General features: G+C 33.3%; 1 protein-coding gene across 3 annotated transcripts in view; it reads left to right on the plus strand.

The window, feature by feature from the left end:
* Positions 1-720: 720 nt before the first annotated feature.
* sdk (sidekick cell adhesion molecule) overlaps positions 721-26,822 on the plus strand; it is a 245,995-nt gene continuing 219,893 nt past the window's right edge. For all 3 annotated transcript variants that reach the window (XM_072530619.1, XM_072530620.1, XM_072530621.1), the window contains exon 1: positions 721-813. The gene's annotated coding sequence lies outside the window, so the exon portion shown is untranslated. The remainder of the gene's footprint in view (positions 814-26,822) is intronic.

The following is a 26,822-nucleotide window of genomic DNA, read 5'->3' on the forward strand; positions in this document are numbered from 1 at the left end:
AGCCACAATTAGTTATTATGTTATTATTAACACAATGTTAGTGTCTATTATTAAACCCATTATTAAATTATTAATAAACCCATTTTTGTAGCTGATTCTTTTAATGCTACATTCCCCTCTCTTTCAGCGCTTTCCGTTCTCCCAACAATATTGATATCATCAGCATATACCAGGATTTGCACTGGTTTATTATATATTGAACCAGCGGTTGTGATTTGTGACAATCTTCTGTATAATGTGGCATGAGTAATTTTGTGCCGCTGCTAATGATTTCTGTCCAATCCCACTTGGTAGCACTAATTTCACTACGTCAGGTTTGAAGTTGAAAATATGCTTTGTAAATATGTTTGCTCCAGTAGTGGTTGCTAACTGGTGGAATTAAATAAACAAAAAAATTTATATTATTCTGAAGCTATTTAGAAATGTATGAAAATTTTAAGATACCCACTTCTGTCCTTTTAAACTTTTTTCAAATTTCTAATTTTCCAGATCGCTAACCGACGATTTTTTTAGAGAAATGCCTAAGTAGATACAGTATATTTCAAAATATACAACTTTATGTACTTCTATAATTTTATTTTATGTACTTGATGCATAAATTACTAGTTTGATTGTTATAAAACTTCTGGTAAAAGCATCTAGATTGTTTTTTTATATAAAAACTTGATTTGAAGAAGTTGTTTAAAATATTTATTGATACTTATACTGTTCTTTCAGAAAATCAACTGCAAGCACCCAGATTCACGACTTCTTCTTTGAGCGTCAGCATCATTAGGCTAGGAACAACAAAAATTGTGCAATGTCAAGCATTCGGTAAGTAAATATTTATAATACATATATAAGTAATATCAATATTCTTCTTCTTCATGTGCCGAGCTCGATTATCGAGCGTTGGCTATCAAATTGGCTATAGTAATTTTGTTGACGGCAGCTCGGAAAAGAGATGCAGAGGATCTGTTAAACCAATCTCTCGGGTTTCTAAGCCATGACGTTCTTCTTCGACCTGGCCCTCTTCTTCCGTCTACCTCATCAATATACATATCAATATATCAATATTAATATGGATAGCCCAAGATGAAGATAGTCTGCAAAGACTGGTCCACAGATTTAACATACGAGCAAAAGAATTTAATATGACAATCTTATCTCAGAAAACTAAAACAATGGTAGTCAGCAAAGAACCAACCACATGTAAAATAGAAATTGAGTAAATTGATGGCATCAGTATTAAACAGTAATGGAAATAAAATACCTGGGAATTACACTGTCCAACTATGGAGACTTGGACAAAGAAGTGAGAGATCAAGTACAAAAAGCAAATAGATTGGCAGGATGCCTTAATAACACTATATGGCGAAACAGACACATTAACAGTGAGATGATGTCAAGATTTATAAAGCCAGTGTAAGACCAATAATACATATGCCTCAGAAACAAAACTCAACACAGCCACACGCAAAGGCTACTGGTAAAGTCAGAGATGAGAGTACTGAGAAGAATTACAGGAGATACGCTGAGCGATCAAAAGAGAATTGAAGACATTAGAAGAAAATGACACAAAATAGAAAAAAGGAATGGAATAACCACATAAGCAGAATGGAAGAGACTTGTGTCGTCAAAATAGCAAGAGATAAGTCACCAATCGGCAAGAGAAGTATCAGACGACCGCGCAAAACATGGAGTGACAACCTTCCAGAGGTATTAATCCGCCAGTGAACACATTGCCTATAAAGAGGAAGAAGAAGAAGAAGAAGATATAAGTAATATATTGTCAAAATGAAGATTTCCACAGTTAGTACAATTAAACCTAGAGCTAAGATTAATATATATATATATATATATATATATATATATATATATATATATATATATATATATTGTAAAGACTACGACCGTCAATTTATATTTCTAAAGTATTCAACTAGTGAATTCAGAGGTTTAATCGGTCATTCAGGTTGGCAAATAAAAAAAGAAGTCAACTACTTCATAAGTTTATTGAAGACGTTTCGCTTTATATTTCTAAAGCTTCATCAGTTCTCTAAAATATAACAAATGACATTGAGTTTATAAGAAATACAGATATAGTTCATAACTTACAACTCAATATGTAGTATGTTATCGATGTTATCATATCTACTGTACACTTTACTCCTTATTTAAAACTAACTTAACCAAAAAAGAAAAAACAAAGAACAAAAACAAAAAACACACAAACTTTGCAGAAAATAATGTTCATATCGTAGATATGAATATTTAAAAATTTTAAACGAACATTTGGCTTCATTTAGATGGTTCTCCACTGAAGACCAACAAAGTTCTGATTTATTGCAATCTAAGCAAACGACTTGACGCGATACCGAAAATTTTTTTAAGGGCCATGTACTACTACTACGTGTACTACGTTAAGTAGCCACTACGTGGTACAGGAAAGACATGGCGAGCAACCGGTTCTTAAATTACCACTCTACACACCCAATAAGATACAAACATAACCTTGTACAAGCTCTTAGCTTTAGAGTACATACGTTGACCCATACGCGGTACAAGAGGGAATCCTTGGATTTACTCAAATCCATTCTCATTGATAACTCTTACCCCATATCCATCATCAACAGATATCTTTTCTCTAAAAGCTATGGTCATTCTATTTCGGAAGCACCCAACGGTGCAATACTAGCCTCCATATCCAATAGCATACAGACAAACATTTCCCCGTTAACCCCAAAACCAGCCACAAAATATGCTTCTCTTCCCTATTTCCCACAAATTACGAACAAGCTTACTAAACTATTCAAAAACTTACCCGTCAAAATATCCCTAAAAATACTAAAACCATTGGAAAGTTATTCTCTAAGTCTAAAACTCCACTAAGCTCGTTAGAGCACACTAATGTTGTCTATCAGGCCCTTAAAAAAATTTTCGGTATCGCGTCAAGTCGTTTGCTTAGATTGCAATAAATCAGAACTTTGTTGGTCTTCAGTGGAGAACCATCTAAATGAAGCCAAATGTTCGTTTAAAATTTTTAAATATTCATATCTACGATATGAACATTATTTTCTGCAAAGTTTGTGTGTTTTTTGTTTTTGTTCTTTGTTTTTTCTTTTTTGGTTAAGTTAGTTTTAAATAAGGAGTAAAGTGTACAGTAGATATGATAACATCGATAACATACTACATATTGAGTTGTAAGTTATGAACTATATCTGTATTTCTTATAAACTCAATGTCATTTGTTATATTTTAGAGAACTGATGAAGCTTTAGAAATATAAAGCGAAACGTCTTCAATAAACTTATGAAGTAGTTGACTTCTTTTTTTATTTGCCAACCTGAATGACCGATTAAACCTCTGAATTCACTAGTTGAATACTTTATATATATATATATATATATATATATATATATATATATATATATATATATATATATATATATATATATATATATAACTGTTTTGGATGGGTTGGAGTCAATAATAGGGCTATTGGTTAACTATTTTTTTATTCTCGAGCTTTCAATTGTGTTTACAATTATTATCAAGAGCTAAAAAAGACAAAATACTTACAAGGTTGAACTAAAAAGAAAAAACAATTTTTGTTAACTTACCAAATAAAAATTAGTTTGGTAAGTAAAAATCACTGCTTACATCTTCAAAATATTTAATAAAAAAATGTTTTAATCTAATAAATGTTTCTCCGAAAATTTTTTTAATTTTGAAAACATTTTTTTAATATAAAAATAATTGAATTTATAAATAAGTTCAAATAGCAACCAATTACAAATAGCCTCAATGTCATAAATGCCAACATAAAATTTTTATTTTTGACAATTATATTGCCAAAAGTAAAATTTCGTTTAAACATTCTTTTTTGTTTAGTAACAAAAAGAAGAAGATTTATTCACCGTTGACAGATGTCTGAAAGAATGTGACAGATATATGGAGAATTAAATTGACATTTTACAAGTTTTATATATAAATCATAAAGAAAGAATATAATTATAAATTTTGCTTAAATTTTGAATTTCAGATCTTTTGTTTAAACTATTATCATTTTTGCTAATACAAACCATTTCCAAAAAAGTCCTTTTAAATTTATTACTTTCACTACATAAAATTTTAATGTTATCAAAATCCATAATATGGTCTTTATCGATTACATGTTCTGCCAAAGCACAAGATGGTTTTTTAATTCTGCAATCACTTTTGTGAGAAATAATGCGATTTGAAAGATTTCTTCCGGTCTCACCAACATATTCAGCCTCACACTGAGTACAACTAATGCTGTATACTAAATTCGTTTTTTCAAATTTGTCTATAGGATATTTAGTTTTAGAATATACAGATGAAATAGTTTTGATGTTCTTTGTTGCTATTTTTATATTGTCAATAACCTTTAGTGTTTGTATTAATTTAGGTGTTAATGATGGTATAAAAGGTAGTGAATGATAATAGATGTTTTGATTGTTAAATACAATGTTTTGAGATTGAGCAAAAAATGGTGTTAAATTATTTATATTACCAATATTAGAAAAAAGCATCCTATGTAGCATATCTGGAGGATAAGAGTTTTCAATTAGAATATTTTTTAATAATTGAAGATCTTCCTGTAGATAATCTGGATGAGAAAGTTTTAAAACACGTTCTTTTAATCCTGTTATAAGGTTCATTTTCATCTAACCCTATGTAATTTGCACAATTTTTCTCATTTGTTTACCACAAATTTACCACAGCCCAGTCGGTGGACTGAGGAGTAGATTAGGTTTGTAAATTTTTTGTTCAGTCGTAATTTATATAAAAAAAGATGTTGAGTCGTTTCACAGTGTATCTATATTGTATTAAGGTGTATTCAATGATTTTAAACAATAAAATAAAACCCGATACAAATATCCAATAAAATGGGGAGACTTATTTTTCTGTTCACATATTGAAGAATGTTTTTCAAGCAAGATCAAAAAAGGTTTGTAGTTAGTTCATTGTTGAATTTTTTTATATACAAAAATTTTATTCGATATCTGGTTCTTCTCTGTCTGTCATTAATTCCTTGTTAATATAGTCTTTAGACTCATTATTGATTATATTATGCTCTGCCACCAGAAAAATCCGTATAATTATGTCCGCTATAATACAAAGCCCGCAATACGATGTTATTTTTTCTGGTATTTAACTTTTATATTTATTCAGAGTATTACTACTGTGTATTTATATAAAAAGTAAGCGTGTGCAGCATCCGGTGCTATAAATTCATTTTTCGCTTCCTTTGAAAACGACTGCATCATAACCATGTAAATTTTACAGCACCGGCTGAGATATTCACTCTAACGGTCTTACGATGTTATTGTGTACAGTTTTATCTGAAATTTATACAAAACTTAGTAGAAAACGTATTATTTCTTATTTTTAAAGTACTTAAATTCTTTAACTCTTAAAATAATTAGAAAATATATGTTGGGCTAAGTTTGTCTTTGTAAAGTTTCAATTTTCTTAATTTTAAAACCTTTAACGGAACTATACTTTCACGTTAAGTATGTGTACTTAAGAGTTCCTTAGCTTTGGCTATAATTAAGTAAGTGTTCAGGTTTTTTCATGCGAACAGAACTACCTTTTTTACCACCTAAATACATACCCCTCTCAAAATTAATTAGTATTGGTCAAAATTATAAAAGAAATAGTAAAGCCGAATTTGAGGCAGTTCTTAGTCGTCCATCGAAATGCATTGTGACGTAAATATTACAGTTTTTTGAAACCTGCATTTTATGTGGTAAGATTTGTCAATTCATTGCTAACTTGTTAACTCGATATAAAGTGTTTTCTTTATCTTCATATAGGATGCTTCTCTGGAGCGGATAACGGGACCATCAGCCTTTTTTTTTGCAGTCTCTTCTGCCAAGGGCGATATACCGTTCTTATCTATTTTGAGGTTTTCTTTGCCTGACCAGAAAAATAATTCCAACCAGGATGCATCTATTTCTTTGATTTTAGCATCTGCGATTCTAAGAGACAATGAATTTTTAATGTGTTTTTATAAGTCATTTGACCATTTTTGGCTTTTATGTTTAGTTTGGAACTTTTTTAAAAATAATTACATACCTATATGTTCATTATTATCATTATTAACTGTATAATTTTTGTTTTATCTTTATTCACTTATAAATAAAATGAATGATGAATATTTCTATATTTAATATTATTTAATTTTAGTACGAACGAAACAAAGATCTTTTTTATTCGATTCGATTTCAGGTTGCAGTCAAATATTTATTTATTTGTAATTTTATTTTATTTGTATTGCATTTAAACACTGCAACCTGTCTTAGTCATAAGTTTATTGACAGCAATAATGGTCGTAAAGTTTCTTTATCATCTGTATCCTTACCCACCCCGAATGAAGCTCTCGAATTGTGAAACGTGGTCTTCGTAAAGTCTTGGTGAACGATGAACTTTTTACCATCTACTTTCGTTAGCTTTTTCGTGACATCTTTAAAGGCCATTTACAAGAACTCGTACCAAAAAAGACCTGGACAAAGGGGCATACACAGCAAATTGTCTCGCCTGAATCAACTTGATGAAGGCCTGGTAATATTTGATTGAATAATTGCATCCCTATATATTAACTTCTAAAGTATTTATTCGGTAGTAAATTTGGTCTTATTTAATGTTTAACTTTTTTCTTCTTTACATTTGGTAAATATGGCTGCTTACTAATGTTTTTTTTTTTGAAACGATTAAGTAGATTTTTTGCGTCGATTCATCACTATGGATAAGACGGGTCTTATCGTGAAATTACCATTATCCTGAATCAAAACAAGATGCCAAAAAGTGGTGTGAACCTGGTTCTTCGGCTCCGAAAAGATTGTGTTAGCAATAGTTTTCCATTTATGGGATGCAAAAAGAATTTTGTTTGTGGATTACTTGCAAACTGGTAAAACGATAAATTCTGAATATTATTGTAACCTTGTAGACCAAATTAAGGAAAAAATTCGTGAAAAAAAGACCCAGTTTGCAGAAGAAAAATATATTTTTTAATAGGTCAAAGCACCGTGTCATATAAGCATTTTGACAATGGCTAAAATACATGAACTAAGTTCTAATTGTTGGCATCCACCGTATTCATCAGATTTGGTCCCTAGTGACTTCCATGTTTCAATACCTAAAAAAAAAATTCTGCGTTGAAAGTGCTTTTCATCAAATTATGAGGTCAAAACTGCTATGGATTGATGTTTAGGGAGACTATACTGAATAATAAAGTGTCTTTCAAACGATAAAATTGTATTTTTCTCATCGAACCGCAAATCTTATTGAACAGTCTATTAAGTATAGCGATATACGTAGGTTATACAATTGGTGTGATTGTTAAAATGGCATTGATTACCATAACATTTCTCTGAAAGGTTAGTTTTTGGTTTTCGGTAATTGACTGCACATGGAGTTGTGGCAGTATCTTTATATGCTCTTTTATCTAAGGCTGAATATAAAAGTACATATAACAGTCCTATCCTGCCTATTCAACAACAAGGAATTTTTACTATCCCACAACCATCCGCCATTTGTTTACTATTTCCGTGAGTATAACGTAAACTAGCAGTTTTACATGTTTATTAAGGCCTTTACGAGCACGTGCTACATAAAAGCGAACGTTTAAATTCACCGTCGAATTGAATACCACCACCGCCGCCGCGATGCCGATGCCGACGAAAGCTACAAAATAAAACCTAGCAGGAACAAACACCAGACATTATGATATTTTGGATTTATGACGACGAACTGCTGCTCGTCAATGAAATATAAAAGACGTTACGAAAGGTTTTATAAAGGAAACGGCTCTTAAAAATCGAAAAGCGTTAAAGAACTCTTACCTTATAAAAAAATATTTTTGGATATGTATTTCAACGACCATAGATGTTTGGCATGAGTAGACATATCGACTAAAAAAGATAGGTACTGATAGACTTTGATAGTTTAACTGAAATATAGGCGGTGGATGCAATATATGTATATAATATTTAAAACGCGAATATTAAATAATACTAGAATTACCCAGATAAAGTTAGAATTAATCAAGTAGAGTGGATAAAGCTACATATTTATAAATATTTCGTTGTATTCTGGATTTATCCGGTTAATACTATATTATGTTGTTCAAATTAGTAACCGTTTCTAATTTAGAGTAAAAATGAATATGATTTTTATCGCCTTTTTAGTTATATTAAGTTCTAAATGCTTACTTATATCTTTTGAACAATAATTCTGTAGTAGATTCTTAATAAAGAAAAGAGAGCAAATAAAATTTAAACTTAAGTAGTGTTATTTCTGTAAATAAATTGGAGACCTTCGAAATGTGGATCTACCAGAGAATCCTCAAGATTTCATGGACATCGCATACCTCAAACGAAGAAGTACTGCGGAAGGAATAAGCAAGAAACGAGAACTTTTCAACCCAGTGAAAGTTGAAAAACATCATACCTAGGCCACATACTGAGAAATAATAAGTATAATATGCTCAATTAATAGTAAAAGGGAAGATCGAGGAAAGAGAGGATTAGGAAGAAAGTCTATCATAGCTAAGAAACATCCGACAATGGACAGGGTTAGATTTTAAACAGCTAACAAGAACAGCTAAAGGCAGACAAGAGTTTGCAATTGTAGTAACTAACCTCCATTGAGGAGATGACACTTAAGAAGAAGGTCAGCAAGTGAATACAGAGGTTCATTCGGTCATTTACGTTAGCAAAAAAAAAAGAGAAGTCAGCTACTTTATAAGTTATCTACTTCATTGGTTTATTGAATACGTTTCGCTTTCTTTAATTTTTCAAAAGCTTCTTCAGTTTACTATAAATATAATACGCGTACAATGTTTCTTCTTCTTCAGATGAAAATCCACTAATGGTGTTAGCGATCCCATTTTCCATTAATTCTTTATTTCTTGCAATATGTATCAGAGATTGTATGTCGTTAATCCCTGTCCATTGCCTTATGTTTCGGAGCCAGGACATTTTCTTGCGTCCCATTCCTCTCTTGCCTTCAATTTTACCCTCGATTATAAGTTGGAGGAACTGGTATTTTTCATTTCGCATGATGTGACCTAGATACGCCGTTTTCCTTTTCTTGATGGTTTCGAAAAGTTGGCGTTCTTGGTTTATTCTTTTAAGGACATCTATATTTATGATTTTCGCTGTCCTTGGTATTTTTAGGATACGACGATAGAGCCACATTTCGAAAGCTTCTAATCTGTTTATATCCCTCGTTTTGAGTGTCCATCCCTCTACGCCATATAGCAGCACGTACAATGTTGGATTACGATATTTACAAAACAATTTGTAGTATTTTAGATATTCTAGAAACTCTAAAGATGTCAGTGAATTCTTTTAAAATTAACAATACATGTTTCTCGTTAAGAAATAAATGAAAAAATATAATATTTGTGTACAAATGTCTATAACTTACATGAATGAACCTCGCAAAAGCACCTGATGCAATAGAATTTCTTGCAGTGAATGCACCTCAAACGAGAAAAGGGAGTTTTTGGGGAAAATTTGCAAATTTTCTACCATTACTTGCTGAATTTTTTGCGTAACATGTGACATCTTCTGGTCGAACTTTGCATTTCCTCTATATGGTGCTCTGTCCACAGAAATCTACCAGCTGACAAACAAAATCTTCCTTGAAAGATGTGATAGATATATTACTGCTGTTTACTTAATATTGTTCTGAAGCTATTTAGCTATTTTCTTGTGGCATCTTAAAGTAATTACTATTGTAATGGGAATAGAGAAGTTCCCCTAAATAGCATAAAAACTATTGAAAGCATCTACCAAAACAACAAAATGGAAATCAGAATAAATGGACAAGAACCTATGAAAATAGACCACAGAATAAGACAGGGGGACTCATTGAGCCCTATGCTCTTCAATTTAATCATGGATGAAATCATCAAAAGCGATAAAAAAAGAAGAGGTACTCTGTTACGCAGACGACGCAATATTGATAGCCCAAGATGAAGATTGTCTGCAAAGATTGATCCACAGATTTAACATAAGAGTAAGGTTTTAATCTGACAATCTCATCTCAAAAAACAAATCAGATGTAAAATAGAAATTGATGGCATCAGTATTGAACAAGTAATTTAAATAAAATACCTTAGAATTGACTGCCCAGCTATTTAGACCTGTACAAAGAAGTGGGAGATCAAGTGCAAAAAGCAAATATATAGGCAGGATGTTTTAATAACACTACATGGCTAAACAGACACATTAATACTGAGATGAAGTCAAGAATTTATAAAGCCAGTATAAAACCAATAATGACATATGCCTCAGAAAGAAGACTCGACACAGCCATAATACAAAGACCACTGGAAACGGCAGAGGTGAGAGAGAGAACCGAGTAGGGTATTAATCCGCCAATGAACAAGCAAAATTGCTTATAAAGAAGAAGAAGAAGATTCGTGACAGGAACATAATGCTTCCACGAAGTGTCTTCATCGAACTCTTTCTCGCTAGTGCTTTGATTACAAGCCAGGATTTTTCCATTTCTTTCCCTTCGTCCAGTATTGTTCTTTTCCAAGTTTTCTTAAGTCTGCCTTCTCTTCGTCGGCCTTGAGGATTCCAATTAAGCGCCGCCAGGGCAATCTCATTTCGATTTTCTTCTCCTTATTTGCCTTATGACATTTTCTTGGTTGGTTTGGTTCCATAAATTTTCATGGCGCAGCCAGGGAGACGCTTGCTTTAAAAGGTTCAGACAGTTCCCCCTGAATTCGTACTCTACATTCAACTTTTTCAAGAGTTAGTTTTGTTATATTTACCAACTGATTTGGCATTTCTAGCTCCTTCATTCCTTTGAACATTTCTCTTCTATTCACAGAGTCGTAGGCTGCTTTGTAGTCTATAAATATGTGATGAGTATCAATGCCATATTCCAATGTTTTTTCCAAAATTTGTTTCATCGTTGCAATCTGATGAATTGTCGCTTTAGCACCTCTGAAACCAGCCTGGTATTTTCCTACTATCCGTTCTGCATATGGTGCCATACGGTGACATAGTACTGTGGAAAATATTTTATACGCTGTATTTAGAAGCGTAATTCCTATTGGTTAAAGCATTTAAAGATATCCCTTTTTTGTGTATGGTGCAAAGTATTCCAATATTCCAATAATTGGGGAGGGATTTCTGTGTCCATATTTCTTTTATAAGCTGCTGTAAATCCATTATGGTATCCTGGTCACCTTCCACGTTTCACAGCTATATTTTATAATAATACAGCTTTTACATATTTGTGTTGAAGATTTTTAATTTCGTCTTAGTTGGGTACACTAAGTGATAAAAGTCCCGGGATGTACATCCGGGATTTCCATATGTTATTGTTATTAAGCATAGTATAGTATAAACGAATCTTACTAATTTTTTCCTGTACATCACGCTCTGTACCTCTGTTATAGTGAATTAAACTAAAAAAAAAAACAAAATAGTTCTTTTAATTTCAAACAATTTTATTTTGCCAGAAACTCCTCTAAATTGCAATCGAAAATTCGAAAACGTCCAATTAATAATTTCCAGATTTGCAATTGTCGCCCATTTCCAATCATAATACAAATATACCTTTTTATCAGTTCTACGTATTACGTCTATCAAAAGTTAACCGATGCGTAGCATAACTCATAACTCATCATTTTTTCAATACATTCTCATAAAAATATTATTTTAATATTCCAAAGGTAACCTCACAAAATCCAATATTTGTTTACGACAATGTAAATAGACGAAATAAAAGAGAAAAAAAATAACTAAAAAGCCAATTTCATTAACGCGCCCAGCCGTCCGGCTCCCGGAAAATTCACCGGGCTACAATAACAAATCACAGAACATTTTTATGGTCTGCTTCTGTTGAAGAGTCGAGTCCTGAGAGTTTAAATTATTAAACAAACACACATGTAGAGCTGTCAGGATAGGTCTGTTTATAGAAAAATTTACTAGCGATACCGATTCTCTGCAGTTGTTATATATACCACACTTTGCTGAACTTTCTGTTAGATTTATTGCTGGTGACAGCCAGTTTATAATTTGGAGCTTTTCATCGGACTTTCTAAACGAAGATTGATGTAGTTATTAGATGATGAAGCCAACAGATACTCGGTGAAAATTCATTTTATAAATAAAAAATCTGAAAATTGGAAAGTTTTTTGTTTTATTCGTTTTCTTAGGACATTTATTAAATTGCGGGAAGCTGCTAAAGTGGTACATAATATACTACGGGATTATTTATTTATTAATACAGGTACAAAACAAAACGGATCTTTCTAAATGAATAAAATAGTAAAAAAAATTGCAGATATTTTTAATAAATGACTTATGACTGAAGAGAGCATCAAAAAAGATTGGCAGATAACGTTCTTCAGTCCACTGTATAAAAAAGGATACTGTCTGGAGACAAGAACTAATCTACAAACTAATCTGTGCCATCCTGTGTCAAAAGGTAACTAAACTCCTTGATAGCATGCTTACCGACAAACCTTTTCAAGTCACAATGGGCAACTTTAAAAGTGTCAAAATAAAGCTCAGCAATGTATTACCACATTTTGGCACCATTACTGTTTAATTTATACATCGCGGACCTACCTGGGACAACTTCGCAGAAATTTGGCTACGCTGACGACTGGACCAATGCAGCGAGATATAATAACATGGATATTAGAGATACAATACTAACGGATGACCTTGCCGTTACGGGAGAATACTTTCGCAAATGGTGGCTACGGCCCAATGCAACGAAAACCGAAGTGTGCTGTTTCCATCTGAATAATGCCCAAGCCAACAATAAACTCTCCGTTTACTTTGAAAACAGACTGCTTACTCATAACTCAACACCAAAATATCTTGGAGTGACTCTGAACAGAACATTACGTTTTAAAGAACACCTACCAAGAACGGCAGCAAGACTGAAAACCACCATATGGGGTCCTCAGCCTCCGTACTTAGATCATCCTCTCTCGGACTTGTATACTCTTCGGCTGAATATGCTTCCCCGGTATGGCGCAAAGCAAACACACGAAGATTATTGACACCCAATTAAACAAGACAATGCGAATGATCTCAGGTACAATTAGGCTGCCAAATCTGAGTCCAATTCCACAGCCGAAACTGCGAAGAAGTCATTCTCTTCTCAGACAATATCGAAAAATCGAGGCTAACCATTAACTACCCATCCACCATGATAAACTTGATATCGAAATAAACAGACTGCGCTCAAGATATCCTACATTGTTAAGAGCCAAGTCCTTACATCAGGAACATTTCAACCTTTCCAACGCTTTGAGAAGACAATGAGAGAGTGACTCACCACAGGAAGCACACCAAATGGCCTGTATCGATCAGAAACCGCCAGGCTTTACATGGACAACGCTAAACAGAATAAGAACAAGCAGCGGTAGATGTGCTGACAGCTTATATAGATGGGGAAAAGCCCTTACTCCTTAGTATGTCTGTGCAACGACAGTCTGTCCGTCACATTGTTGAAGAATGCCCCCGAAACCGATTCCCTGGAGTTTTAGATGAGTTCCTGAATGCGACCGAAAAAACAAATAAATAAGAAAGGGTGTAGAAAAACTTGTAGCAATTATAATGGTATTAGCGTAATCAGTTCTATAGGGAGGCTGTTTGAAAGAGTTTTAAAAGAAAGTGAAGTGAAATGAAGAAAAGTGAAAAACATTTCCCAAACATCCAAGAAAAGCGGTGTTCGCACTAGTAGATCCTATTTAAATAATATATTTCGTAGTACAACAACTGGTAGAAAAAAGAGTGGACAGAAATTTAAAAACTCACCTTAGACAGTGTGCCAATTGACAAGTTATTTGAGGTGCTTCAGAACTCTGGTTTTAATAATTTTTTTTTGTAAAAGCCCTGAAAAAGGTATATAACAAACTAATTAACAGTATCAAAATGGGAAACAAACAATTCATCATAACCCTTTCAAACATCAAACGGTTTAAAACCAGAATGTTGTCTTACCAGCAACCCAAAACCAGATATATACACCCAAAGAGCTCTAGAGATATGGAGAAAGAAGTATTCAAAAATGGAAATTGAAATCGAAAAAAAAATGACTGTATACCGTACTTGTTACTGGTTGCAGATGACCAGAAAAAATTCACCAAATAGGGGTTGAAGATAAACGTATAAAAAACGGAGTATCTCGTAGTTGGTAGATAGTCACAAGATATTACACTCGAAAATGGGATTATAAAAGGTTGTAAGGCATACAAATATGTGGGAACTTATTTAACCGAAGATGGTAGCAGCGGACTGGATATAAGTAACATAATTATTCAAGGACGAGTAGCCATACAACAGTTAAACTCCCTATTATTGTCCAAAAACATAAAGACATCACAACCTATGGCACAGAATATTGGAAAATAACAATTGGACCGTATCCGAAACGAACAAATTATGGAACGCCCAAAAATAAAAAATCCCACATATGACAGAATAGCATCCTGGTAATTGATTTGGTATTTACACGTAAAACGAATGACCTATAAACGATATCCTAAAAAGATCTTAGACTCATGGTAAAAGTCGAATTTCTGTAAGGAAAGTATTAAAAATTGAAAATTATCGAACCTTTAAGATGCAATTGATTCAAGAATTGTCAGACGATGATTTTGACCAATGGATAGAGTTTTTCGAACAACTGATTGACATTTGTAATGACGAAGAACATTTTGCAGCTAACCTAGTGTTTTTCGATGAGGCACTTTTTGTTTAAATGCAACAGTTAACCGGAACCGGAATGGAATAGCATTAAAAAAGGTGAAACGTGATTGGCGACAAGTATTTAGATTTACTAGATAACTAAAATATTCCTGCACTTGAACAGAATGACCAGTTACACATTTTTCAAGTTTCAACAAGATGGAGCGCTTGACCACTATTATCGACGAGTTAGATTTTTTAAATGCGAATTGTCCAAATCGATGCATTGGACGTAGAGAATTCATATAGTGGCCTACTTATTCTCCAAACCTTAACCTGTTATATTTTTTCTTGGGGTTATCGAACTTTCCTAACATTTGTTCCGATTAGTTCGATAGAAGTAGTTTGATTTAAATAGTTGTGTTTCTGGTTCCTTATTTTTCTGTCTAAAATATCACTTTGTCGATGTGTATTTCAGTTGTTAAAGTTTGTTGTAATCTGGAGTAAATTCGATATTAAATCTAGTGAATAAGCATTTGGTTGTTACATATTATAACCTCACAAATGGCTTGGCAGGGACGTTGCAGACAGGATAAAAACTGAAGACTCCATTCCAAGGGTAAGCAACAAGTGGTCACTCAATGTATTTTGCTCAATTCTAAACATTGGAGGAATACATTTTAAGATTATTTATACCAGAAACACTTGAGATGTTTCTTAGATTTAGCTTGGATTAGCTAGCTTACAAAATAGATTGCTAATCCCCATTTACTAAAGCGTGCTAAAATTCGAAATATTCGGTACCTTTAAATAAAAAAATTTAAAGTATCCTGTTACAGTGCGAAAACCTTGATGCCTCTTGTGTCCAATTGGAAAATATTTACAAATTATGATAAATTACAGATAAAACTTTAGTTTTATGCCAGGTCCACATTAATCACACTCTTTGGACATCAGCAGTCTTCTATTAGCCTCATTCATGCTGTAAACCCCTCAACTGATTAAATTTTTCTGTTCCTATCAGGAGAGCGATTGTCAGGATTGCCCTATCAGCTCGTAAGGGAAACCGTTAACAATTAACAAACATTTAACTGCAAACAATATTTCCCAAATATATGGCCGTAATATCTGCTTTTTTATCTAAACCGTATATAAATACGGAATAAAATATAAATTAAAGTTATTTTTCAAAATTGCTTACAACACCCTTATGTAAAATACTATTAAATAATGAAATAAATCAAGCCAATTAAAATTAGAGTTTTAAAATGGCTAGTCACGTATTTTTTTAGGTCCCCGAAAAGAAATATTCCTCGTTATTTCCATATACCGCTGTTTCGTTTTTGGTTGACCCGTTTCTTCTGTTTGAGCACGGTAACTTTATAAAATATAAAGGAGTTAACGTATTAAAGCTTAATAATATACTTCTTATCATAGGCTTCTTTCAGTTGTACGATATTGTTATGTTCATGTCGAGAATTATTAGGTACATTCAATTCAAATCTCATCTCGATGGAATTTGGACTAGAAACAAATATTTAGGAAAGTTTTTACTTACTTTTATCTAAAACTATTTTCTATTGATATGTCTAAATCTATAAAATCTAATTTAAAATATCTAATTTATAAAAGCGCTGAAAGGAGCGTTTGCTTTTCAAAGTGACTAGAATGTGTCAAAAACAGATTTGTAGTTACCCCATTCCAGTCCCCTTGTCATTCACTTATCTACGACTCAGCTCTCCAAAAAAGCCTGAGTAGCCGTTCGCAAACATTCCGGTTTGTTTTGCTTACCCTATCTCCACCCCAGTGATTTCTGTCCCCAATTTTCAACCCCCTATAATGATCCCAATGTGGTAGGCAAAATAATCGTTACACTTGTAGCGAAATAAATCCTATTGCATGATTTGGTGACGATTTTATTGCCCCTAATTATATTTTAACAGATTTAAGTTAATTTCTATTCAACTTACTTCTTCTAGATATATATGAATTTAAAAATGGCAAATAACACAAGAAAACAGGTTAGACGCAATTGAAATATGGTGCTATAGTCTATAGAATATAGTAATAAAAGAAAATTGGCTACGGCTACGGCCACATTATGTTAAGCTTTTTTTGATTGGATAGACAATTAAAAGAGGTTTTCAATTATGTATTACAATATAACCTAGAGTATGTGTACGATGTAGAGTGCATAAAATAAAAGTAAAAAATCTCTAATTTGAAAACCGATGGCTTTGGAAAAAAAAATTTAAGGGAAGAAAAACTTTTACCACGGTTGTTTAGAAAATTAAAAGACCTTTCCAATGATGTATTACAATATTCACACAGAATTACATATACCGGTATACAGTTCATCAAATGTGCATAAAATTTTTTTTACCCTTGATCACATTTAAAAACTCGTAAATCGGATATATTGGCGTCAATTTAGATCCGAGTGTAAGTTTCTCAGCAATAAAAATCCAAAAAAACTTATGTTTTCACTCTCATCTTTGGCGAGTGAACTAAGACATCAGTTTTTACTTAACTTTCAATGGACTAAACTGGAAATTGTTTTGTAGGACACAAAAGCCGTAAATACTTGACTTATGCCGGACTACCGGCTTTTTTAAAAGCTCTTCCGGTAATGAATATTTCTCACACATCATCGCAATTTCAGTCGCAAAAATTCCCCCATGGGCTAAGAGTGTTCTACTTAGAGGGCGCTTTTTACGCCGATCTTAATCCAAAGCCTCGATAAACGTAATAAAATAAACATTAAATGTATACAGGGTCGCATAAAAGTTACTGCTTTCTAAATCAAATGAAATTAAAAAAATTTAATAGTTTTGAATCGTTACACTCTAAAGAAGCAATTAAAATCAACATCAACATCAAGAAGTTGTAGCGTATCTGGTTGGCGTTGGGTCCTTCACTTAATTGAGTTTTTTTTTCTATATAAGTTGTTTTTGATTTGAAAGTCTCGTCATTATTTTCGGAAGGAAATTCTGGACTATCGTAGGTAAATAAGTTCGGATAATAATCTTTCGAATTTTTTAATAAAATTATCTTTTTTCTTTCTATCTGTTTTTAAAGATTTTATTATTCTGCATGCTTCGCTTGCTCTGTTCTAATATAACCTCTGTTGTAGTCTATTTCGCAATTTCGTTTTACATCGTAATATGTATCGATGAGATGATAAGTATCAGAATGTAAAAATTTTAATGATTAAGAAGAAGATGCATAATTATTACTGCATTTTCTGTAAATATGCTGTTATATCCAATCTCGAAAATGACACTCTACCGTTCCATTTTTAATCTGTTGTTTCCTGGATATCTATGTTTTTTAGTAATAGTTGCTGTTCGATTTTAATATAAATTCTCGAAATTCATCGAGTTATTAATTCATCTAGAATATTAACAGCATAAGTAGAACATTATCCACAATGCAAAAGTTGAGCGAGATCAACTGAAATTCTCCCGTGAGAAAAAAAAGGCAACCAGCAGTAACGTTATTAAAGCGTTACGTGCTCATTTGCATTGTAAATCAGATAATCAGAAATTGTTCGGGATCGGGAGTTATTTTAACACGATATTGATCTCCATAATACATTAACGTCGAGAACATTAGGTGGCTTTCTTGTGTGTATGTGTGTTTGTGTGTGAAGTTTTTGTTAACGAAATGTCACTAGTATATAATATGCTGTGACTCAGGTTAATGTTGTGCACGTTGCATAAGTTTATTATAAATTAGAGATATGGAGAGGAAAATAAACACGAAACCGGAAACAAAAAAAAACTAAAAAGAAAATATCACGAAAATAAACATAAAAGTACAGATACGTATAAATATCAAAACATGAATTTATTTATTGTAGTTTTAAATAGCTAGTAGCTCGAAACCGAACTGGAAGATCAAGTGAAAGGAGCAAACAGAGCCGCAGGCTGCCTAAATGAAACAATATGGAGAAATAAAAATATCGGGAAAGAAACGAAAGGCAGAATTTACAAAACAGTCATTAGACCAATAATGACATACGCAGCAGAAACAAGACCTGACACAGAGATGACAAAAAGGATGTTAGAAACAGCAGAGATGAAAACACTTAGGAAAATTAATGGTAAGACACTATGGGACAGAGCTAGAAGAACAGATATACGACGTAGATGCAAGGTGGAGAACATCAATAACTGGGTAAGAAATAGAAGAGTAGAATGGAACGATCATATAAGCCGAATGACAACAAATAGAGTAGTAAAGACGGCAAGAGACGGTTCCCCAATAGGAAGACGATCAGTAGGAAGTCCACGAAAACGATGGAACGACAACTTACTGGAGGCACATTGAAAAACAGACAGAATCATGTCTATATAAAAAGAAGATGAAGAAGTAGAATAAGTAGCTAATAACGGTGTTGGATGCAATAAGAAATATACGGCGATGCGTTAATTAGAATCAGTGTCAGATGAGTAAAATAGAAGTAAACTAGTGTTTGGTGTGCAAACACTAGTTTACTCGAACTGTATTGCTTGTCCGCTTCGGGCTAGGTGAAGCTCAGCGACTCAGCACCCGAGTGTGTGGGCCCCTCCCTACCATTTTTTAAGGTTGTTTTTGTTATTAGTATTTTTTGTGGCTTCTGTCCTTTTGTTAATATTTTTTTGGTGGCCGTTTTTTGTGTTTTTTTATGTTTTTTTGGAGGAGATCTGCACTGAAATATCGATTAGTTTATGTACCGTGGAATATGGTGGTTTTTTTTCTTGGAATAATACCTAGACTTCTTTAAATGTTAGCTAACATTTGCTGTTTAGGTCTTCTGTGCCTCCATCTAAGGTTCCATCATTCCACGATCCTAACATCTCTCGCATGATCTGGTTTAGATGGTGTTCTAGCTTAGCGAATATTATGTTAGCTTTTTTCCTTCTATCGTGTCCAATACTCTTACTTGCTTCACATCTCTGAACAAAAAGGCTGCTTGTAGCTTCTTTTTGTTTGTGTTGCATATGTTATTATGGGTACTATGATGCTTTTTATGAGTCTTAATTTGCTCCTTCTTTCTATGAGTTCTCTGATTGCGGCTCTGGCCATGTCTGTTTTTTGGACTGTCACATTAACATGTGATATTAAACGTTGGTCCATTGTGACTCCTCAGTATTTAGCCTCATTTTTCCATTCGATGGGTCCATCTTGCGCTGTTAGAGCTGTTCTTCTGGGCTACCTTTTCTTTTTTTGAAGATAACTGCCTGTGTCTGCTTTAGATTTATGGCTATTCTATTGTATTCAGTGCCGTCTGTAGGTCTCTTACAGATATCCAGGTTTCTGTATTTGCCACGGTTGCAATGTCATCTGCGTAAAGGTTGAGTATTGTTTCGAGTGTTCTTGGAACGTCTGCTGTATATATGGTATATAAAAAGGATAAGACCGCCACCTGTGGGTCTCTAGCTTCCAGGGTTCCGTGTTCAGATAGGACTTGTCCTATCTGCACCCTGAACCTCCGATCATCCACGTACGAGGCGATAAGTTTCGTCACGACTGTATCCATATCCTGTCACTTTGAATGTTCTGTCCCTTATGCCACACTCTGTGGAAGGCTTTACATACATCCAGAAAGACTGCTCCTGTGTATTGATTGTACTCATGATATCAAAGCCTCTTTTTACTGAGGTGCAACGGTTTTAAATCGACTAGGGAACATCTCCCTAGTATTGTTAAAAAAATCAATCCGGAGAAGAATACACGCTAGGATGTAGCATCCAAAGTTTGTAGAGTAAAAAATTGGAAGAAGATTCTTACCTAAAAGTGATAAGAACCACTTAAAATAACATCAAAGGGGACAGTATTGTAAAGAGACAAAATAAATGGGATGATATAAGTGCAGGTGTGTGGTCTGATAAGGAATGATGTTAAAATGAAAGAGAAGGTGCATGAGGATGCCGGGCCCATTACCGCACTATATATAATTTGTTACCTCATTCTCCCTGTTCCTGTCTCGCTCTTTTTAGCGTCTCCTTTTTTTGCCCGCGTAATTATGATACCAAAAGTCTGCAAAAATATGTTATTTTTTTCAGGCTTTAATATCGTCGTTACGTGGGCTTCCTTCCATAGGTTTGGGAGGAATCTGTATCTTAATATCGCATTTGTTATATTTGTTAAGGAAACAGTTGCTTTCGTTTGAGAGCCCTATTTGTTGTTTCATTTGGACAAGGCGCTTTTCTTGGTGAGATTTTTCTGACTAGCACACTTATTTCTTTAGTGGATGTGGGGATAATTATTTTATTTTGATCTTCGGAGATTTCTTGTTGTGTTTCATCGAATTCTTTGATAAAGTCTATATTTTCTTCTCGGTGATAATTCAGTGTACACCCTCTCGAGAGAGAGAGTCCTCCTCATCTCCTCAGCTGTTTCTTCTATGAAGTTAACGATTCTGTTTTCTTCATGTAGGAGGCGAATGGGTTACCTGTCATTTATTAATATTCTTTGGTGTCTGTTTGATTTGTCGATTTAGTGGGTTTACCTTATTATAAATTATTTATATTATATTATATTGTAAGATTTTTGGTTAATACTTAAGGATAAATTATCTCAGTAGAATGTCTTATTTTACACATCTGTCCATAATGACTTGGCAAATCATACTGAAAAAATGGCAGTCATAGCTTCATCAATATAGCTGCTACGAATTGTCAAAGTTCGGAATTCCGTATTGGAAGATTATTACGGATTAAAAATTCTCGTAAAAATGTTACGCCCATGTTATCGCCACTTTTGTTGTTGTTTGCTAAGTTCATTCCAACTTAAAAGGCTATAAACATGCTTGGCATTATTTTTACGAATGTGTATAGCACAAGCAAATAAATTCGAATGAGTAAACTTGGAATAACTCTTTAAAAACATGTTGAAAAATGCATGCGATAGGACGTTGAAGTTGTCCGTGTCTCAATATTAAATTCCTCCTAATTTATCGAGTGTTGTGTTCTGTGTACAGTATTGCATGCAGGATATAGCAATGTTACGTGACTGGACGTTTAAACGTTTAATAGTCCCGATTTACTCAATGTCCGTTACTTTAATGTTCTCTATGGGCCATTCCCACTCATTTTTTAGTTCTGAGTTATTGCAATTTTTAAATTAACTAATTTATTAAACACATTAAAGACAGAATTTTTAATCCGTATTTTATAAATAAACTAGAACAAAAAATGAACGAAATTTAATTATTATATACTGTTTTTCTTTTTCTTCTTCGTCTACTTCATTACAGTTTCATTTGGTTTGTCCATTCTTATTGAAGGATGCTTCACTGTAGACATTCAAGAGTAGTGGCGGCAACAGGCAACCCTGGAGGACTCCTCTCTGTATTTTGATATCTCGGGTGTTCTGGTTGTCAACTCTTACCTTGGCAGTTTGTTTTCATACAGGTTACATATAATTTCCATATCATGTCATTATTTTTACTTTTTAATATACGAGTATCTACAAGCTTTTTTTGTTGAACCTTATCAATTTCATTTTCAAAGTCTACAAAAATTAAGTACATGTCCAGATTCATGTCCATGTATATCTAGGCCAACACATTCAATCCGACCAAAGCATGTTTCGTTCATTCTATTCATAGCCTACTGTATTTCTCTAGTCTACTGTACCGTCCATGTTCAAACACAAATTAATCAATTAATTTGTAATCTCACATTTCAGACATAGACACACAGACACACATCAGCTTTCAAAAGTCAAAGGTTCTTGTTCTATGTAGTGGGCAATACACTTATTTGATGTATCGTAGCATTTTAGTGATAATATAAATGTAGCTTTGGGACTAGTTTAGAACGCAATCTATTATAAATTTTTACCTCAACAACAACTATAGTTTAATTATTGAGTAGCTGTCAATAAAACTATACTTAACTTCACGACTTCAACATTTTATTTTATCATCGTCGATCGAGAAGAATCGGATACAGGGCATTAGAAACAATTCCAAATTATAATTATATTCGAACTGTCCATTGGTCCTTTGAGCCGGATATGAACCAACGACCTATGGCGATAAAAGTCTCAAAATTTCTATAAACACACTAAGTAATTGAAATAACTCACTTGTTGTAGTGAATGATAGTCAATTACTAGTCTCGTTTTATTGGGATATTTACCCTCAAACGCCATAACTTTCGTTTTTTTTTTTTTTTTGGATTAGCAACTGATCATCGACAAAAAGTATTCTTTTTATTTGTTTATGTTGATTGATTTGTATACCTGTTCGTATTGTATTATCAGATTCACTTATAATGCTGTCAATATATTTATTAAGAAGCGTTGGAGACATACTACAACCTTATTTCATTCGTAGGTTTGTTTTTAATCTATAGAGGAATTGTAATTTTTATTATATTATTTAGATTATCTAATTACGATTACTTTTTATTAGTACAGTTACTTTTTTCAATTACAAGTACATTGATCGTACAATCTTCGGTCAGTAGAAATAGCAATCCATTATCAAGTCAGTTGATAGGTCAGAGAAATGAGAAATAAAACTATATAAATAACACACTCAAAACTGTAGCCATCTATAATGCAAAAACTGTTAGAACTCGTTTCTCCCGTCTTCCCCCTTCTTCTTCTTCTTCTCATTGCGCCGTCTCCTTTCGAAGGTTGGCGATCCAAATGGCAATTGTAGTTCTGGAAACTGCTGCGCGAAAGATCTCTGCGGATGAGCGGTCGAACCATCTCCTCAGGTTTTTCAGCCACGAGTTCTGGCGTCTTCCTACTGATCTTTTGCCCTGTACTTTTCCTTCCAGTATAACTTGAAGTAATTCATATCTTTCGCCTCTCAGCACATGACTCAAGTATTGCATTTTCCTCTCTTTGATTATTCTTAGTAATTCTTTTTGTTTACACATGCGACGAAGTACCTCAACATTAGTAACTCTTTGTACCCATGGAATCCTTCCCCCTTCTTAAATAAAGACTAAAAACAAGGTTAGCTCTCTACAATACACCTCAATGTCATATTAAAACAAGTTGTGCCCTATCACTCTCGTGTGGATATGTATATCTGGAAAGGTACTTTAGGCCTTAGGCCAGTATCTGGATGCCATAAATCTAAAAGTCATGATCCATTCAGTATCCTCGATTTCATTTATAATGTTACTGTATCCTTATATAACTAGTGCGTTGCTCAGGTTTTCTCGAAGTCTACTTCCCTTTATATCTATCTATATCTTCTCGCCTCCCCCTTATAACGATGTCTAGTAGGGCCTCCATAACTGCTGTTGGTGTCCCTGTCAGAGCCCCTGTGATTCCATGCGGCATTCTGTAAATGCCGTCAATGCCTGTAGTATTCTATATCTGACTGTGCAATTAAATTTGCCCTAAGCGAAGATGATCAGGTCACTCGCATAGCACAAAAAATGATGTCTGTCGTTGCTAGTCTAGCTATCAGCTCATCCATGATCAGTTTCTTCAACAGAGGAGATTATGACTCCTACACGCAACATCATGCTATCTGTACTGACACTATATCCCTCAGTGAAGTTGCGTGTATCACACGACTCCTCACCATGCGGTTTATCCATTTGCAGCTTGTTTCATCTATTCCTTTTAGACAAAACATAACAAACGATTATCTAAGACAACGCATGCATTAGTGTCTTTCATAGAGTTTCAGTGACCGATTTAGCTGACAATACACTATTTATATGGAAAATACAGTAGTTAACAGAGTCAAGTCATCCGCAATGACAGATGTATCTTTCGAATATTAGTAATTTTTATAGGTTTTCCTATATTGCGTTTATTTCTGCAAAATATAACTCGAGAGCTATTTTTTTACCTTCCATTATCCTTTTATCTAAACTTTGAAACTTTACAAAATTTTTTCTTCCAAGATGTCTTAAATAAAGCCTATTATATTCATTGTAACGAGAATTAAATTCACGATTCTTAATGTTTACACTTTTTTATTTATACCATTTATTTATTTACAAATGTACTTTCTTCCATGTCACCGTCGATACCCTTTCTCCAACTTGTTCGTGGTCTACCCCTTCTACGTCTTCCGTGTGGTACCTAGTCTAGTATCTGCTTTGATGAGTGATCTTCTTCCATTCTCTTAACGTGACAATACCACTTCAATTGTTTGTATTTTATGTGTTTCATCATTGTATTTTTATGCAAATATCCTCATTGGTAACTCTTTCTTGACGTGATCTTAGGTGACCTCCTCCAGAAATTTCCGTGGCTTAAAAGTGTTTTTTTTTGTTTTGATTTTTAGTGGCTAAACGTCGGAACCGTATGTGACATTTTTTTTTTATAATGGTCTGGTATATCCTTCTTCTGTTTTCTTTTAAGAAATGTTTGTCCCACAGAATGATTTGTTTATTTACCCTGTACGATTGTTATAAAATTCTACGAACTATTGCTGAAAAACTAAAACTCCCTAACAATAATTGATCTTTATATAGCTGAAAAAATTCCAAAATGTTTTTACTCCGAATCTGGTTTTACATTTTTAGAATATTCAAGACGTATCGCCCGTGTTCGATAATATTTCAGGCACTTGTGTAATAGAAAGATTTAACTAATTAAGAAGAATAGTCTATATAACTCACAAAAAGAGTTTTTAGACTTCTATAAAAGCCATAAGACGAAAATCAAAGAGCCTAGGCTAACATGTTCAACGTCAATACGCTAATCACCTATGAAGAAGAATTGTTGAGCTGCAAGTTACTGGAAAGAAAAACCAAAGAAGACTTGGTGGAAGACGCTCAGGCAGGCCATTTCTGTGAAGGAGATTGATTTTGGTATGACCTAATATAAAACCTAGAAAAATAGACTGAAAAACCGACTGCGCCTAATGATAAAGGCAAAAATGATATAATGTTGGTCATTTTGTCGTTACCTTCCATATAATACACATTTCACACAGAAAATTTTCCCCAAACCATTATATATATATATATATATAAGATTTCTAACGAATTTAAAACATTTTGTTATAAGCTATTTAAACAAAAAAAAATAATTTTGCGTGGAAATATGGCACTGCGCCGATATAATATTTCACATAAATCGTCTCGGCTGCGGCTGCAAAATTCCGAAACGAGAAATCATAAAGTTGTGCCCGTATGAAAAGTTTTGACCAAAATCCCGGTTAGTTGGGCTGTAAAAGCAATTACGAAGATTTTTACATTCTCGTTGGGTAGTTGAATTTTAAATTCATATAGAAGTCGAGTCCTCAGCCCTTGTTCATAAATATTATAGTGTCCAATCGTAAATCGACTCTTTTTTCCAAGCAGGATCGTATTTAGATAGTAAAGGTAAATATTATTTATTCATTTAGATAATTAATTAAAAATTAAGAAATGATCGTTAAAATTATTTACCTAAGGGTGTATTATTTCTACCAGAAATTGGTAAATACTACGAAATAGTTCGTTTGATATTGTTCCAGGCCACTTGTGCAAGTCAGCAAGGCAGGATATTCTTCTTCTGGGAGCTCGCTTGCCATCTCATATTTGCTCGGAAATAAACTGAGGATTTCTCTCGCTGAAATCGAAACAAGATGTATATCTTACTTTTAAATGCTTTTTTCTTTTTCCATATTATCTGAAAATGGTCACGCCTCAACTCAGTACAACAAAACAGAATTAAAATAACATGAAATAATCTACATTCAATACAGTCACAATACATTCACAATCTACAATAAAATGTAGAATCGATCGATTCATTTTAAGTGGCTTTTAGTCCAGTTACTGTGGCATTTTTCCTTTAAATTTTTTATAACTGCACCGATTTATCTGAAATTTTTACAGTGGGTAGTAAATTACTCAAAAAACATAAGTTATATGGTGCCGATGTGTGCTTCTACCCCTGGGGTGGTTGGCACCCCATCTAGGGGGTTGAACTTTTTACACTCAAAATAACACCGGGAATTGATAAAGAATCAAATTTTAAATAAAAAATGTCATATAAAGTTTTTCCGCTAAATCAATACTTTTTGAGTTATACGCACTTGAAAAAGTAAACTTTTCGCAAAAAAAAAACATGTTTTCCAATGATTTTGTACGAATAACTCAAAAACAAAGCGTTTTATTGAAAAATCTATAATGAACAAAAATAAAGCTTATAAAAAACAAAGAGATTGTTTTTTTATTA

This window comes from Diabrotica undecimpunctata, chromosome 4, assembly GCF_040954645.1.
Source record: "Diabrotica undecimpunctata isolate CICGRU chromosome 4, icDiaUnde3, whole genome shotgun sequence".
Lineage (NCBI taxonomy): Eukaryota > Metazoa > Arthropoda > Insecta > Coleoptera > Chrysomelidae > Diabrotica > Diabrotica undecimpunctata.